This window comes from Chiloscyllium plagiosum, unplaced genomic scaffold (assembly GCF_037043375.1).
Source record: "Chiloscyllium plagiosum isolate Xiang-an unplaced genomic scaffold, Cpla_swu_hap1 HiC_scaffold_44, whole genome shotgun sequence".
Lineage (NCBI taxonomy): Eukaryota > Metazoa > Chordata > Chondrichthyes > Orectolobiformes > Hemiscylliidae > Chiloscyllium > Chiloscyllium plagiosum.
In genome coordinates this window covers 42,219,871-42,227,813 of record NW_028270182.1, presented here as the reverse complement: position 1 = coordinate 42,227,813, position 7,943 = coordinate 42,219,871, and the positions used below count along the sequence as shown (strand labels likewise).

At 42.2% G+C, this 7,943-nt stretch overlaps 1 non-coding gene across 1 annotated transcript; it reads right to left on the bottom strand.

Moving 5' to 3' along the window:
* Positions 1–6,072: 6,072 nt before the first annotated feature.
* On the bottom strand, positions 6,073–6,154 carry trnas-cga (transfer RNA serine (anticodon CGA)). Its single transcript has one exon. It is a non-coding gene; the product is annotated as a tRNA-Ser (tRNA).
* Positions 6,155–7,943: the final 1,789 nt, after the last annotated feature.

Sequence of the window (7,943 nt, the reverse complement as noted above, 5' to 3'; positions counted from 1 at the left end):
TCACTGAATCGTTCTGGCAGGATCCGTGTGTGTGTTCTGGGTGCAGCCAGGCTTTAGTTTTCATTCGGATAATTCACAAGAAGAGAATTAAATCTATATCTCCTGACTGGGAATGAAAGCCTGTTCTGGGCAATGCAAACTCAGACTTGTATGCCGGGATGTCCATTGATATTGCAGTAGCCTTTGGGACCAGTACAAACTCTAGTGCCTGCTCTTCACGTCATAATCGTCTTCGTCAGCAGTGTTTCTCTCTCCAAGTTTCCAAGGCGGTTCATATTATCGCCCTTGGTTTCAATGTGAAGAAGGCAATGCTGCGATAATCTGTTGTTGTTCAGCAGGTATACTGCAGCAAGTTATGTAAAGACTGATGCTAACCCGAGCTCGTTTTGAGCTGCGCTGATGTGTCGGCAGCAAGAAAGGCATCGTTCAAGTCGCCTCATTCCGGATGACGGGCTCGAAATGACCAGTGGTTTCTCGCTGAATTAGTTCAGGCTCTGGAATGTAAAAATCTTCAAATATGAAAGTACAGTGAAAGGAAATGGTTCACAGAGTGCGGAATTCCAAGTGAAACAGTGACGGTGATTATATTTACTGATTTTTCACCTTGTAAATGCTGTTTCCCTAATGTGGACGTTTACATTACCTATAGACAAACTGTCACAGCTAAACCTGGTCTTTGGGTCAGTGACAGAATTGGTAACACGCCTGACGTCGAGTTAGGGGATTATCGGTTCGCCTTTAAAATCACAAGGATGTAGCGTGTTAGTCCATTCCTGTTGTCTATCAGGAACGGAAGGGTTGGGGTTTTTGAATTTACAGTTTCTTTCGCCCACTTCAAATTCTAGCTCAGAACAACGTCTCTCATTGTCTGTAGAACTGACTTTGGTTTAACCAAAAGCTGCCTTTTGGCGGTTGAACTTGCATGTTGGAGCGGACAGCTGAAGTGAAGCACAAGGAGCTGGTAAAATCCTGAGAACTCTGCCCCTCTCGGGGAATGTGTCTGTGTGCCTCTTTCTGTGGGAGACACGACGTGGGTAATAACACAGTGTGACTATGTCAAACTTCAATCCCATTGTTGTGTCATCTAAGATCAAAGCGAGAACCTCACTGCCATTTGCACTGGAAACATCAGAACACATAAGGTTATCGACTAAAGCCGGAAACTGGGAATAGAATAGACGAATGTCTTTAAACCAGACTGCACCATGGGCCAAATGGGCTTTTCCATTCTGCAAAACTTGAAGACCAGTAGAAAACAATCTGCAGTGAAACTGATCAGGAATGAAAGGGAAAAGCCATTTCATTGAGAATAAGTGCAAGAGCGTCTGTCTTCATTCAGTGTAATGTCGTAATCAGGATTTGGAACGAGAACTGCCATGGCATTAGTTCTATTCTCGGACAGGGAATGAATGTTTTATTGTGCAGGTATGTCGTGGTACCAGTATCTCTGACCACTGGTCCGAACCTGGTAATGCTTGGTTTTGTGCCAGGTTATTAAAAATCAAAAAGATGCAGGTATTGGAAATCTGAACTAAAAACGAGAATTGATAGAGAAACGCGCTACACCTGGCAACATCTGTGGAGAGAAACAGATTTTTTTTTAGATGGACAGGAAACAGGTTAGTTATAGATTTCTAGATTATACTGTTGGGAAAATAATAATTTTGCCTGTCGAATCAGGATATTTATCAAAATCACTCTTGAGCTTACAAACGTCGAATTTACAATCTTAAAAGGACTTAATCAGCTGTCATGCTACTTTCATTTTCCTGAGCTGGTGGAAGGCTATGTTTTAATGGCTACATTTCCTTTTGCTTTCTGTTAGTTAGCAGTCACGCCGAATGGAGAATTGTTTCTTTTAGTGTCTGCCTCAATATGTGTCTTTGTTTTTTCTATATTTGTCTCTGTATCCTCCTGGGCCTTTTTCACATTCTCCGACTCTCTGGCTGCCCATTTCCCATTTCTGCTCTTGAAAAGCCTGACATTCAGAGACAGTTTGAGATTCGAACTGCTGAGAGGCTTTCTGACGCCTGGCTGGAGTCGGTCGAAGTAGTCTCACATTCTCTGGATAATGCACCTGTCACTTCGACCTGAGGCAAGGAGACATTTCTTCCTCAAAATCTAAAGACCCTTTCGAAGTTAAAGTTGAATTCCTTATCCAACAGAAAAAGAAAGTCATTACATGATAGCTGAAGAAGAACAAGGATGCATTTACTGTTGGTGTACAACAAATGAATGGTGACAGCAGAGAATGAGGGTGATCGTGTCGTGGTGTCAGTGCCATTACCACAACATTCCCCGGGAATGCTGCAGTGTCTCCTGCCTCACCACTTAATTTCCACAAAACTGGGAATGAAGGAATGAGAATAAGAGGATGAGAAGCAGAAGGGTTTGTGGAACTGCGGGAAGAATCTCCAGGTTAAAATAGTAGTTAAAAAGAGCAACATACACTACTGGATTTAAACCTGGAAAATGAAGCAGGAACTCTAAATCAAAATATAAAGTAATTCAAACAGACACTGAGTTTCTCGATCAGCAACACAATACTTGTGAGAAATAACGAGCTTTCAATACAATGAGCAGGCTCCAGTGTGATGGGAGGTGCTTTCACCAGCTAAGCCACGGCGGCGCCACGTTAAAGCCAGATTTGTCGTCCATATGTGCAATGCCTGAACCACTTGATCACAGGAATTCGTAAACGCTTTTTCTGTATTAGCGTTGCTCAGTATGAATGGCAATCAAACTCTGCTTGTGCAAAAACAGACATTTCAATGCTGAGCATGCCCCATTGAAAAGGCACAGAAAAAGAGAGTATCCTCTTGCATTGGCATCCAACAGATATTTTCATCTGTTTAAATTGACAGAATAAAGCGGATGTGCTCATCTCCTCTCGCGTCCCATTAACCACGTTAATACACACGCAGGGATTTTCAAACCAAGATGAACAGGCTCATTGTTGTGAATTGACAGCAGTGGTGTGTGAGTCATTGCGAACAGTGAGAAATAAATGCTGAACCAATAGCACTGACACTGAGCCTTGCACCATCAGGTCCACATTCACATCTTGTGTCATGTCTCCTCGGCATCAGTGCATTTGACTTTAATTATTCTACCCTGCACCTCTCCTCAAGTTATTCCCGACCGCTTGCAGTGTCGAATTAGTACATGCAATTATTAGAAATGCATTTCTGGGACACAGTTGTCTTTCAATGAGAAAAGATTCACTGCCCATCCCTAATTATCCCAAAGATGTAGGGGACGAGTTACTTTTGTCAACTCCTCAAAGATGCCACTCCTGACTCCACTCTGTCAATGTAACTCACTGAGGGAAGAGCAAACTGACGCCACTCAGTCAGTGTTACTCATCCAGGGAAGGGCAGACTGACCCACACTCTCAGTGTAACTCAGCAGACTGATCCCACACTCAATATAAGTCATTCTCTGAAGAGCAGTCTGACCCCACTCTATAAATATAATTCCCTCAGGGAAGAGCAGACTGATCCCATTCTGTCTATGGCACTCACCCAATGAATGAACAATAACCCCACTCTACCAATGTAACTCGCCAGGGAAGAGCAGACGGAACCCAGACTGTCAACATAAATTATCGAGGGAAGAGAATACTGACCCCGCTCTTTCTGTTTCACTCAGGCAGGAAAGAGCAGACTGTCACCACTCTGTGAAAGAAATTCGCCCAGGGAAGGGCAGACTGGCCCTACTGTATCTGCGTGACTGACACAGGTAAGAGCAACTAACCCAACTCTGTCAATATATCTCCCTCAGGGAAGAATACCCTGACCCCTCTCTGTCCATGTAGCTCACCCAGGAAACAGCAGACTAACCCCACTCTGTCTATTTAAGTTCAGAAAAATCCTCTGAAGTACTTCCTATCCAGACACTCTCCACATCATTGTCTCTGTAACCGTGTGCATTCAATGGCGATTCCAAATAACATGCAAATGGTTAGAATGTGGCAGCAAACCAGAGCAACCACACAGACATTGGGCGAATGTGCAAACTTCCATCAGGCAGTTATCTAAGCCTGGAAGGGAAACCAAACCCGACAGCAGTCGTGATTATAAAATGGCAGAACAGAAACCTGGCAAAAGGAATTGCGTCCCTGTGTGTTGCAGCGATTCTGAGTATTAATTAAGCCCCCTCTCTGTCGTTAATTTCCATTTCCATCACTGCCAACCTTCTTCAAAGCAAAGCACGCACTTGCGTTTTCCAGCCTTCCGATATCCCGCTTTCATCCCGCTTTTTACCCAATCAGATTTCTGACTTCACAAACTACGTCATAACAGGGTGCCAACTGCAGGATGAGCTTTGTTCCGTTCTCCCCTGATGTTGATGGGAGTAATCCGGCATATTCGAGTAGGACTTGATGCGCTTACGGATGGGGTTTTCGCGGCATTTCGGCTTCTTTTTTCATTTTCGGTCTGAACTATTTCGAGTTCATTGCGCAGACTTCTGAAGAAGACTTTTTGGAGTCGAAATGGTAACTGTGTTTTCTCTCGAAACGTAGCTTTATTTCTGTTCTCTTATAAATTGATCTTCTTCTGATCTTTGCAAGTGAAATAGGGTGCATTACTATTGCTCGGTTTTAGTTTCAAAATCAAGAGAAACATGAAGGAGATAATATCAAAGAACACAAAGTGCAGAGTTGTTAAGATAATTTTTGCAGCAATGGTGGACAAGAAGGTCAAATTAAGATAACGGTTCAAGAACATTTAGTCTGTGGAAGTGGTATGTGAGTTTAGTTCCAAATATATGTTTCCACTCTTCCAGGACATCTTTTTGACTCCCAGAAAACATTGATTGTTTTCTGTATTCACTTTGCTTCGCGACATCTGTCTTCTGGTCGACCAGGGACAACTTGAATTTGCGTCTGCATTGAATACGATTTCGCTCTTTCTTTCGAGAAGCAAACCTGTGCATTATGTCCCACTTATCATGCAGTGGCTAAGAAATTCAAAATGAATTCCGGTTTATGGATCGTGAGCAAGAATGAAGTGATCCACTTGCGAACAGATGTCACCACGCCCTATTCCTACATCGGGCCTGAACGGTCCATCGGCAGAGTCTGCAGACAGGAAATGTCTAAGTGACTAGTCCTTTGTTCAGTTAGATTTGATACCAATGGTAGTGCTGTTTTGGTGCAGAAATGTGTCAACATCTCTGATGTTAGAGTCAATATTTAAGTCACATCTACTCCATGGAGTGTCTTCTCATATCGGAACATGCTGACATGAAATCATCTAACTCTGATAGCAAAGGTTTTCTCATTAAACTGGGAGTATGTTTATCTAGCATTTCAGACAGCCAGGATGAATAATTGGCATTTGGTTCTTCAAGCTGAGCTCTCCACACCAACTGCTCCAACGAAGGCCGTGGATAAGTTTCCCATCGATTATTTTGGTCAATATTAGCCTCAACAACAACCTATTGTTCTGAACAAAGCTACACCACAAGCAAAGGTTCAAGTCTGATTTTCATCGTTAATTTTCAATTTCAGTTCTTAATGCACAGTTTCTTATGAATGTGGACAGCAGAAGACCGTTAACATTCCATTTCTAATATTTCCAGAAAATTCTACTCCGCTGATATCACCTTGCCTTTTCACATCGCAAGCCAGGAACCTGGATCAGTCGAGTTCCTTTCCACACATGGAGTTGCTTTTTTCTAATTCATTGACTGCTGATATAATAGATCATTGACCTTGAGAGTCAGCTGTAAATTAGGTTCAACTTTCTCAGCTTGACTTTCATCTGATCCTTAAAAAAAAATCATCACCTGCAGGTAAGTGTATTGCATTGCTTCTTGTTTTGCTGAATTCCACCCCCCGAACATCCAAATTTCACGATAGTTCGACAAATGTGTTGAAACTGATTCGTGTTGGAAGTTGGTGGCTTTTGTGTCTCGACATATAATTTATTCAATTAGATAACTGGGTCAGTCTTGAAATTACTTCGGATTCCTCACAGTTGAAAATTTACTTTCGATTAAATGCAAAGCTCAAGCTCCACGAAATCCAAATCCTGCAAAGGAATTAATGACTTTTGAAAGATTCTACGCTGTGAACAGGATTCGAACCTGCGCAGGGAGACCCCATTGGATTTCGAATCCAACGCCTTAACCTCTCGGCCATCACAGCTACGGCCGATTCTCCAATTTTCATAGGAAAACAACTGAATTCATGAAATACGTAATTTGTTGGAAGAACAAATTGTAAAGACCCAAAGATTTCGCCAAATCCTTTGCAAAGACCCAGACGAACGTTCCCTTAGCAGATTGACAGGCTTTCACCGCAAACTAGATTCTGCCACAGCTGAAGTTGTGGGAATGATTCTTCGTCGAATTATAGAGTCACGGATGTACACCACATGAAGAGAGGATCATTGTCTCACTGCGTCCGATCGATTTTGACTCAATTTCTCATCATCTGGTGCCAAATTCGATATGCTGTTGTGTTTTAATATTCATCGACATATGGTATTAGAAATATTGATGCTAAGTCCATAAACACTAGCTACATTCGTAAAAAAAAATATCGGAATTATAAAGAATGCAGGGGCCAATTTACAGGAATGGATCCAGCAACTAATCCGTAAATTCTGACATCAGGTAATGAACTTGTGAGCACAAGAGAGGAAGATTAACCGATGATTTGGAACTTGAAATCGTCTTGACGGAATTATTTGCAAAGCTTTTGCGGTTTTTCTAGATTCAACAAGTCGTTGAACAATACAACACGGAAAGTGGCCCTACTTTCCAATTTGACCATGGTGGACAGTTATCCTAAATTAATAGGTCCCATTTGCCAACATTTGGCCCACATCCCTCTAAACCTTGTTACTCATATATCCATTCAGATGCCATTCAATGTTATATTGTACCAGTCTCCAACAACTTCTCTGGCAGCTCATTCTGGACGCGTCTGAAAAAGTTGCCCCTGACGTCCCTTTTAAATCCTTACCCACTAATTTTAAACCGATGTTTTCTAAATTTTGACTTCCTCACCAGCCGGAAAACACCTTGACGAGTCAACCTATCCATGTACCTTATGATTTAATAAATAGCAACGATTTGACTTTATCATACTTGTCAGGAGGGAAATGTGTGGAGATTATTTGTCGAAGGTTTGAAGCAGAAAGTACACATGTTTAGAAATGCATCTTGGAGAAGTTTTTAATAAGTCATTGAAGTCTAGGAGCAGTTGTAGAAGTCTGTTGTGAAAGCTGCAGGAGGATTTCAGGGCACGAGAACGAAGCATTATTTCCAATGTATGGTGGCTCAGTTCGACCGCACTTGGACTACAGTATGAGGAATTATAACCCTCAATTTAGGAAAGATACTAATGCCATATGAGGAATACCACGAATGGTGATTAGCTTTGATATCATGGATGAACGTTAGTCCTCTGAATTGAAATTGAGCAAATCCGGCCTTTTTTTAACAATTTCAAAACAAGCGAGGTAATCTCATTGAGAGTTGCAAAATATTTGAAGAGATAAACAGGGTGGTGCAATTAAATTTTGTTCCCTCATTGGTGAATCTAGAAGCAGGAGAGGACAATTTTAAAATGAAGCATTGTGATTTATGACCAGGATGAGAACTATTGATTTTTGTCTTCGCCTTGAGAAGTCGCGCTGTTCAGCACTACAGTGAGCCTTGGATATTTGGTCTTTGAATGCATCACTATCAGCCTGACCCGCCGACACTTACTGCATCACTATAGACCTGACCCCTCACACTTCCCGCCTTAATATCAGCGTGAACCCCTCAAACTTACTGCATCACTATCCATCTGGCGCCCTCACATTTACTGCGCCACTTTCATTTCGAGACCCTCATTTTGACTGCGTCACCATCAGCCTGACTGCCAAACACTTACTTTGTCACTATCAGTCACGCTCTTACACTTCCTATGTTACTATCACCCT